This window comes from Crinia signifera, chromosome 6 (assembly GCF_055691185.1).
Source record: "Crinia signifera chromosome 6, ASM5569118v1, whole genome shotgun sequence".
Taxonomy (NCBI): Eukaryota; Metazoa; Chordata; class Amphibia; order Anura; family Myobatrachidae; genus Crinia; species Crinia signifera.
The window spans coordinates 6,086,844-6,095,213 of record NC_139222.1 but is presented as its reverse complement, the minus strand read 5'-3'; the positions used below and the strand labels follow the sequence as shown (position 1 = coordinate 6,095,213).

The 8,370-nt window shown below is 56.0% G+C and overlaps 1 protein-coding gene across 1 annotated transcript in view; it reads left to right on the top strand.

Annotated features, from left to right (window-relative positions):
* LOC146009863 (uncharacterized) overlaps nt 1-8,370 on the top strand; it is a 245,378-nt gene that overhangs the window by 134,585 nt on the left and 102,423 nt on the right. The window lies entirely within an intron of this gene.

Genomic DNA, 8,370 nt, shown 5'->3' with positions numbered 1-8,370 from the left:
AGAGCCACGTGATGGTTCGGGGTGCAGCGAGGCACAAGATGGAACGTGGTACAGCGAGCCACGTGGGTTGACGTGGTACAGTGAGCCACGTGAGGGGACGCGGTACAGTGAGCCACGTGAGTTGATACGGTACAGTGAGCCACGTGAGTTGACGCGGTACAGTGAGCCACGTGAGTTGACGTGGTACAGAGAGCCACGTGGGTTGACTCATTCCAGCGAGTCACGTGAGGGGACGCATTACACTTTGATGGTATCAATGTCGATATTTTGGGACAATTTTTTTTTTGACTGCCGATCTTTCCATTGTCGACCTTCACACCCTGTCGACCTATTGCCATGTTGACCTATTTCATGTGTTGACCCAAACCGTGCCAACCGTCAATGGACAATTCAATACATGACAACGTAATATGGGTCGCCCCCGTGGTGATAAAGCGGCCGGAAGGGGCGGATCTGCGTTCCAGCAAGATTACACCAAGACGCCGGCTGCAGCTTTTAGACCCGGCTTCAACCCTGGTGGGACCCAGCATTTGTTACCTTTTACACTGGCAAATTTCTCCTGCACGACCCCCCCCCTCTCCCCAATGTAAGTTACTGGGCTGCCCCCAGTCCCCATGCACCTCCACAGCCCATGAGGTGTACCCATTTACACTGCCATCTACCCAGGTCCTGCCCATGTTCTACCCTGGTCAGGAACTGGTTAAAAGTCCTGTTTAAAGAGACACGGGTTAACCCCTTTTTTGCGGCGGTGTAAAGGGGGTTTAATATGCGGAGGCTGCGTCTCATCCCCTCCCTCCCTGCAGCCGGGGACAAGTTACTGGCAGAGATCCTGCGGGTATTACCGGAGACCCGGCGGTGCTGCCTCGTCCCAGAGACCTGGTGGTGCTGCCCCATCCCTACCTGCAGCCGGGGACAAGTTACTGGCAGATATCCTGCGGGTATTACCTGAGATCCGGCGGTGCTGCCTCGTCCCAGAGACCCAGCGGTGCGCCCCATCTCCCCGTCCCTCCTGCAGCCGGGGAAAAGTCATGTAAGGAACCCTGGTGATTACACTGCAGGAGAGGAATAGGAGCAAGGATTTGCTCTGCTCCGTGGCTGTTTGTCCCAGGTTCCACACGTGGATCTGACCACCATACGGCTGCTGGGGACATCTGGCCTTCACCCCAGGTGGCTGTGTGGTATTTATTACATGTATAATACAGCGGCCGTTATGTGTACAAGGGACACTACTATGTTTTATAATGTGAATATGGGCCACTGTGTGAGGAGGGCCAGATTAAGTTCTGTGGGGCCCTGGACAACAAACTTGTGGGGGCCCCTAGTGCCATTAGCATGCAGTACACAAGGGACACAATGGGTATTAGGCAGCACAGGGTGAATGGCATGTGACAGTATGGTCATAGGGCAGTGTGACCTGATGGTGGTTGTAGTTGTTCCTGCAGCCTGGTGGTGGTGATGGGGGTTCAGCTGAGGGCTGACCGGGAACCTCCGGCTCTGCTGCTGCTGCTGAGTGATGCTGATCTGAGCCGAGAAAGGGCTGCTAAATCCGGGCACATTCCTGCCATTGTCAGGGCAGAGACCGGGGAGAAGCTATGGAAGAAAGTCGAGTTGATGGAGGAGGGGAGGAGGGGTAGTACTAGTAGTAGGCTCATTGAGTAGGGATGGCCATCTTTGCCATTGAAATCGAGGGTTGCCATCGATGGCAATTCTGCAACTGGCCATCGATAGTGCTAAACTGTGCTATGGATGACCATCAATATTTTCACATATCGATGGTCATCCATTGTGTTTGTTTGATTGATTGACCTGTGGGCCAATCAATACACCGGGGCGGGGCTTCGCTGGTGTCGGGGGCTCCGTGTCCCGGCACTTTGAAAAAAAAAGAAAGCAAAACACTGTTTTGCTGTTCCATCGATGGAGGGAAACCATCTGGTTCTCCCCCATCGATGGCTAAAGTATTCTTCATCGGCCATGAACCATCGATGATTTAGAATCACAGATGGTCGATGGCCATCCCTATCATTGAAGTTGCAGCCATCAGGGTGGGGCGCGGCTGGCTTCTGGTGCTTGGGGGGAGGCGGCAGCTCCGGGGATGAGGTTTGCACGGACCAGCGGGTGCCAAAGCCTGGCAGCGAGGGAGAGGAGCCGGAAGCCCCGCAGCTCTGACTGCTGCTGGGCAGCGCCGGGATCCAGAGAAAGGGCTCTCAGTGCTCATTAGAAAGGTGCCAGACAGTCTGGCTCCTGGGATATCTCGCGAGACCTGGGCCAGGGCAGGGGTAGGGCTGCGTGCCGCTGCCATATCTTCAGCTTCAGCCTTCACCGCTTCTGTGTCCCACTCTCCTGCTTTGTACATAAAATGAAATCGGAGACACCGCGCATCTCTATCCTACATACTGCTCTGATTTCATAGGTAGCGCCACGCGTAGCAGGCCGTAAGCAGCAGCTGTGTACTGGAGTGTGCGGGCCCCTGATGTATGGGGGCCCTGGGGCGACCGCCCGAATCGCCCCGTGCTGGATCCGCCACTGGCATGAATATGCGTCACTGCGTGTGTTGTGTAATGTGACTGCCCCTGTCACATGCAGCCCTGTCCTCACTGACACGTCACTCATCTCCTGATATACTCTGTGCTGCTGGGGACTCTGCTCCTTCCACTATATAACTCTCAGTCTGTGGCTTCCTGCTACCTCCATTCCCCTCCTCACATCATGTCACTGCCTCTGTCACATGCAGCCCTGTCCTCACTGACACATCACTCATCTCCTGATATACTCTGTGCTGCTGGGACCCTGCTCATCCCACTATATAACTCTCAGTCTGTGGCTTCCTGCTGCCCCCATTCCCCTCCTCACATCATGTCACTGCCCCTGTCACCTGCAGCCCTGTCCTCACTGACACATCACTCATCTCCTGATATACTCTGTGCTGCTGGGGACCCTGCTCCTCCCACTATATAACTCTCAGTCTGTGGCTTCCTGCTGCCTCCATTCCCCTCCTCACATCATGTCACTGCCCCTGTCACATGTAGCCCTGTCCTCACTGACACATCCCCCCATCTCCTGATATACTCTGTGCTGCTGGGGACCCTGCTCCTCCCACTATATAACTCTCAGTCTGTGGCTTCCTGCTACCTCCATTCCCCTCCTCACATCATGTCACTGCCCTTGTCACATGCAGCCCTGTCCTCACTGACACATCACTCATCTCCTGATATACTCTGTGCTGCTGGAGACCCTGCTCCTCCCACTATATAACTCTCAGTCTGTGGCTTCCTGCTGCCTCCATTCCCCTCCTCACATCATGTCACTGCCCCTGTCACATGCAGCCCTGTCCTCACTGACACATCACTCATCTCCTGATATACTCTGTGCTGCTGGGGACCCTGCTCCTCCCACTATATAACTCTCAGTCTGTGGCTTCCTGCTGCCTCCATTCCCCTCCTCACATCATGTCACTGCCCCTGTCACATGCAGCCCTGTCCTCACTGACACATCACTCATCTCCTGGTATACTCTGTGCTGCTGGGGACCCTGCTCTTCCCACTATATAACTCTCAGTCTGTGGCTTCCTGCTGCCTCCATTCCCCTCCTCACATCATGTCACTGCCCCTGTCACATGCAGCCCTGTCCTCACTGACACATCACTCATCTCCTGATATACTCTGTGCTGCTGGGGGACCCTGCTCCTCCCACTATATAACTCTCAGTCTGTGACTTCCTGCTGCCTCCATTCCCCTCCTCACATCATGTCACTGCCGCTGTCACATGCAGCCCTGTCCTCACTGACACATCACTCATCTCCTGGTATACTCTGTGCTGCTGGGGACCCTGCTCCTCCCACTATATAACTCTCAGTCTGTGGCTTCCTGCTGCCTCCATTCCCCTCCTCACATCATGTCACTGCCCCTGTCACATGCAGCCCTGTCCTCACTGACACATCACTCATCTCCTGATATACTCTGTGCTGCTGGGGGACCCTGCTCCTCCCACTATATAACTCTCAGTCTGTGACTTCCTGCTGCCTCCATTCCCCTCCTCACATCATGTCACTGCCGCTGTCACATGCAGCCCTGTCCTCACTGACACATCACTCATCTCCTGGTATACTCTGTGCTGCTGGGGACCCTGCTCCTCCCACTATATAACTCTCAGTCTGTGACTTCCTGCTGCCTCCATTCCCCTCCTCACATCATGTCACTGCCGCTGTCACATGCAGCCCTGTCCTCACTGACACATCACTCATCTCCTGATATACTCTGTGCTGCTGGGGACCCTGCTCTTCCCACTATATAACTCTCAGTCTGTGGCTTCCTGCTGCCTCCATTCCCCTCCTCACATCATGTCACTGCTCCTGTCACATGCAGCCCTGTCCTCACTGACACATCACTCATCTCCTGATATACTCTGTGCTGCTGGGGACCATGCTCCTCCCACTATATAACTCTCAGTCTGTGGCTTCCTGCTGTCTCCATTTCCCTCCTCACATCATGGCACTGCCCCTGTCACATGCAGCCCTGTCCTCACTGACACATCACTCATCTCCTGATATACTCTGTGCTGCTGGGGACCCTGCTCCTCCCACTATATAACTCTCAGTCTGTGGCTTCCTGCTGCCCCCATTCCCCTCCTCACATCATGTCACTGCCCCTGTCACATGCAGCCCTGTCCTCACTGACACATCCCTCATCTCCTGATATACTCTGTGCTGCTGGGGACCCTGCTCCTGTCACACACACACTGCTGAGTATTCCCGGCTGTCTGCACCTGGAGTAAAGGCCGCCATACACTATGCAATTTGGCCCCGATTTCACCCGGCAGTGAAATCGGACCAAATCGCAGGTTTTGACACCCGGCCCGTGCGCATCGGGTCAGAGTCGGGACGTCGGACCGGCTGCACATAAGATAAATCTTATGTGCAGCCGTGGGGACTCTGAGGACGCCGGCGAGGGAGGGGGGCGGCAGGGGGAGCCGGAGCAGGGAGCTGTCATGCTCCGTCCGGGTGTGGGGGGGAGACACGCCGCTAGTAGTGCGGACGCTGCGGGGGACACAGGCGGCAGTGACATAGAGCCGGGCGGGGGGAGCCGGGAGCTGTCAGCACTGAAAAAAAAGCCCAAACAATGAATGGGCAGCCTGTGATTGGCTGAGCGCTCTCTCAGCCTGTCAGCAATTGGCTGAGAGAGCGCTCAGCCAATCACAGGCTGCCCATTCATTGTATGGGCTTTTTTTTTTCAGTACTGACAGCTCCCGGCTCCCCCCGCCCGGCTCTATGTCACTGCCGCCTGTGTCCCCCGCAGCATCCGCACTACTAGCAGCGTGCGTTCGTCCCCCCAGCCGCCATGCAGCATCCCCCACCCGCCACCTCGATGTCCCCGGCCCCCCTGCTCGCTCCACATTGCAGCTCCCCGGGAGTTGCAAATGATACATCGCATGCGATGTATCATTTGCAAAACTTGGCACATCAAGTGCCAAATCGTGTGTCCCCCCCTCCCAGGGAGCTGCAGGGGGAAATCAGGTCCGACTTGTCCTTAGGACAAGTCGGACTAATGTATGGGGGCCTTAAGAAGCAGAGGACGTGGTAGTAAGTGGTATTTAGGTTATTTTATAACACCGTGTCACCCGACTGTTTACCATAATGAATTGGAATAGAGGGTCTGCAGGAATAACAGCGTGAGACCCCCAATACATCATTCCCCTCCTCACGTCACAGATCCTGACACCCCTCCCCCCCCTCCCCCCCCTGCAGTCTTCCTCTCAGCCAAACCTTGTGTCTGTGCATCATGGACGTCCCCATAGATCACCCCAGGGAATGACCCCAATAATGAGCTGTACTACCACACTCTGGGCCTGATTCACGCCTGATCTGCATTTCCACCATCGGCAGCAGCGATGCGGGGCTCCAGAGATTAGTCACTCAATATTATTATTTATATACCGCCACAATCTATATGAGCAAACAATAGTGCAGTACAAGGCAATTGATGGGTGCAGTGTGGGGCCCCCTGAACCAGGGGCCCCTTATTATTTGTGTCTGAGGCCAATTATCAAGTGTGTCTTTGTATTGTGGGAAATAATCAGAGCACCTGGAGGTAACCCAGGCAAACATGGAGAGAACATACAAACTCCACACAGCTAGCCTATGCTGCAATTAAACACATACCTCAGTGCCAGGAGACCACAAGTCAATCACATTGCTGCCTAAAAACGTAATGTAGGGGAGTGGGGGGTGCTGGTCTTGAAAACTGTAATGTCCCAGTACCAACCTCCACACCCCCGGCCTGCAGCCGCCGCACCTGTTGCCTCTCGTGTGCTGGAAGCTGCGGAGACTCTCACAGGACATGGTGCTCACACAAGCAGCATGAACCTGGGGGGGGGGGGGGATTAGCTGAGCCCGTCCCCAGCAGCGGCCGGCATTCTGGGTGGGGGGGACCAGGCCATTGTTCCCCATCACCGGGCAGCTTCCCGAGCCACAAGATCCTTTAGCTGCTATCTGGTGTGGTAGCGTTAAGTTCCAGGCACTACTGGCCCCGGCAGCTGGATGGACCGCGGTGGTGAGTGGACAGCGGTGCAGGCACAACTGGACCCGGCAGCTGTATGGACAGCGGTGGTGAGGGGCGGTGCAGGCACTACTGGACCCGGCAGTTGAGGGGACAGCGGTGGAGGCACTACTGGACCCGGCAGCTGGATGGATCGCGGTGGCGAGGGGACAGCGGTGCAGGCATTACTGGACCCGGCAGCTGGATGGACCGCGGTGGCGAGGGGACAGCGGTGCAGGCATTACTGGACCCGGCAGCTGGATGGACAGCGGTGGTGAGGGAACAGCGGTGCAGGCACTACTGGAACCGGCAGCCGGACAGCGGTGGTGAGGGGACAGCGGTGCAGGCACTACTGGACACAGCAGCTGCATGGACAGCTGTGGTGAGGGGACAGGGGTGCAGGCACTACTGGACCCGGCAGCTGGACGGACAGCGGTGGTGAGGGGACACCGGTACAGGCATTACTGGACCCGGCAGCTGGATGGACAGCGGTGGTGAGGGAACAGCGGTGCAGGCACTACTGGAACCGGCAGCCGGACAGCGGTGGTGAGGGGACAGCGGTGCAGGCACTACTGGACACAGCAGCTGGATGGACAGCGGTGGTGAGGGGACAGTGGTGCAGGCACTACTGGAACCGGCAGCCGAACAGCGGTGGTGAGGGGACAGGGGTGCAGGCACTACTGGACACAGCAGCTGGATGGACAGCGGTGGTGAGGGGACAGGGGTGCAGGCACTACTGGACCCGGCAGCTGGACGGACAGGGGTGGTGAGGGGACAGCGGTGCAGGCACTACTGAACCCGGCAGCCGGACGGACAGCGGTGGTGAGGGGACAGCGGTGCAGGCACTACTGGACCCAGCAGCCAGACGGACAGCGGTGGTGATGGCACACCTGGACCCGGCAGGATACTGCAGAGATAAAGTAGGTGGACACTAGTGGATAGTGTCCACCTACTTATCGGAAAGTTGGCAGCAAGTTCCCCCCACACCTCAGGATGATCACCTGGGAAAAAAGAAACATGTTTGATATTCCCCAGCTAGTTGGAACGACCGTTTTGGGCCATTTATCTGCGTTTTTGCCCGTGTGGGAGCAAACGACTGAGAATCGTTTGCTACCACACAATAGAAAGATTATCATTCCAACCAGCCAAAAGTTGGCAGGTTGGAACGAGATCTTTCTGATGTGTGGCCGGCATTAGTCTTGGGGCGAGCCGTAAAACGGACTTGTATACAAATGGAAACGAGCCTCAATGCTGTTGCACAGGGCCTGATTCACTGTCTCCCGGCAAATACATGCGCAACTCATGAACCGACAAGTGATTTTCCAGTCTGTACAAACGTAAGTATGACCCTATCGGTCATCAGAGACAGCATCAGGCCGAGCGCCTAAATCAGACGTGTCCGCTAGGCTTCTTTTTCAGCACTGTACAGTGGGGGCGGAGCCACGGTGACACATTTATGAAACCACGCCCATAGACAGCGCCCCTTGCTCTCAACCATTCCCCATATTTGCCCACCACGCAGCGAAGTAGAAGAGTAGGCGGATTTCCTGCATCCTGACGGCCGATTCCTAGTGAATTATGTAATAATCATTGGCACAGTCCGTGTAAAGGGGCAGGGCTAAATGACTAGTTTGTGTCATTTAGCTCCACCCACACACCATGGACCTGCAACTCACAGGTGTTTACATGTTGGGGGTGTGGCCTACCATAAACCGGTTCCCACCCATAGACTTCTATGAGGATTTCTCTACATGGAAGCGTATAGGCTCTGCTACAGCGAAGCTCAGCCAATCAGGGGAGTGCTACTATGTGGCACTCCCCTGATTGTCTGGCGGGTCTC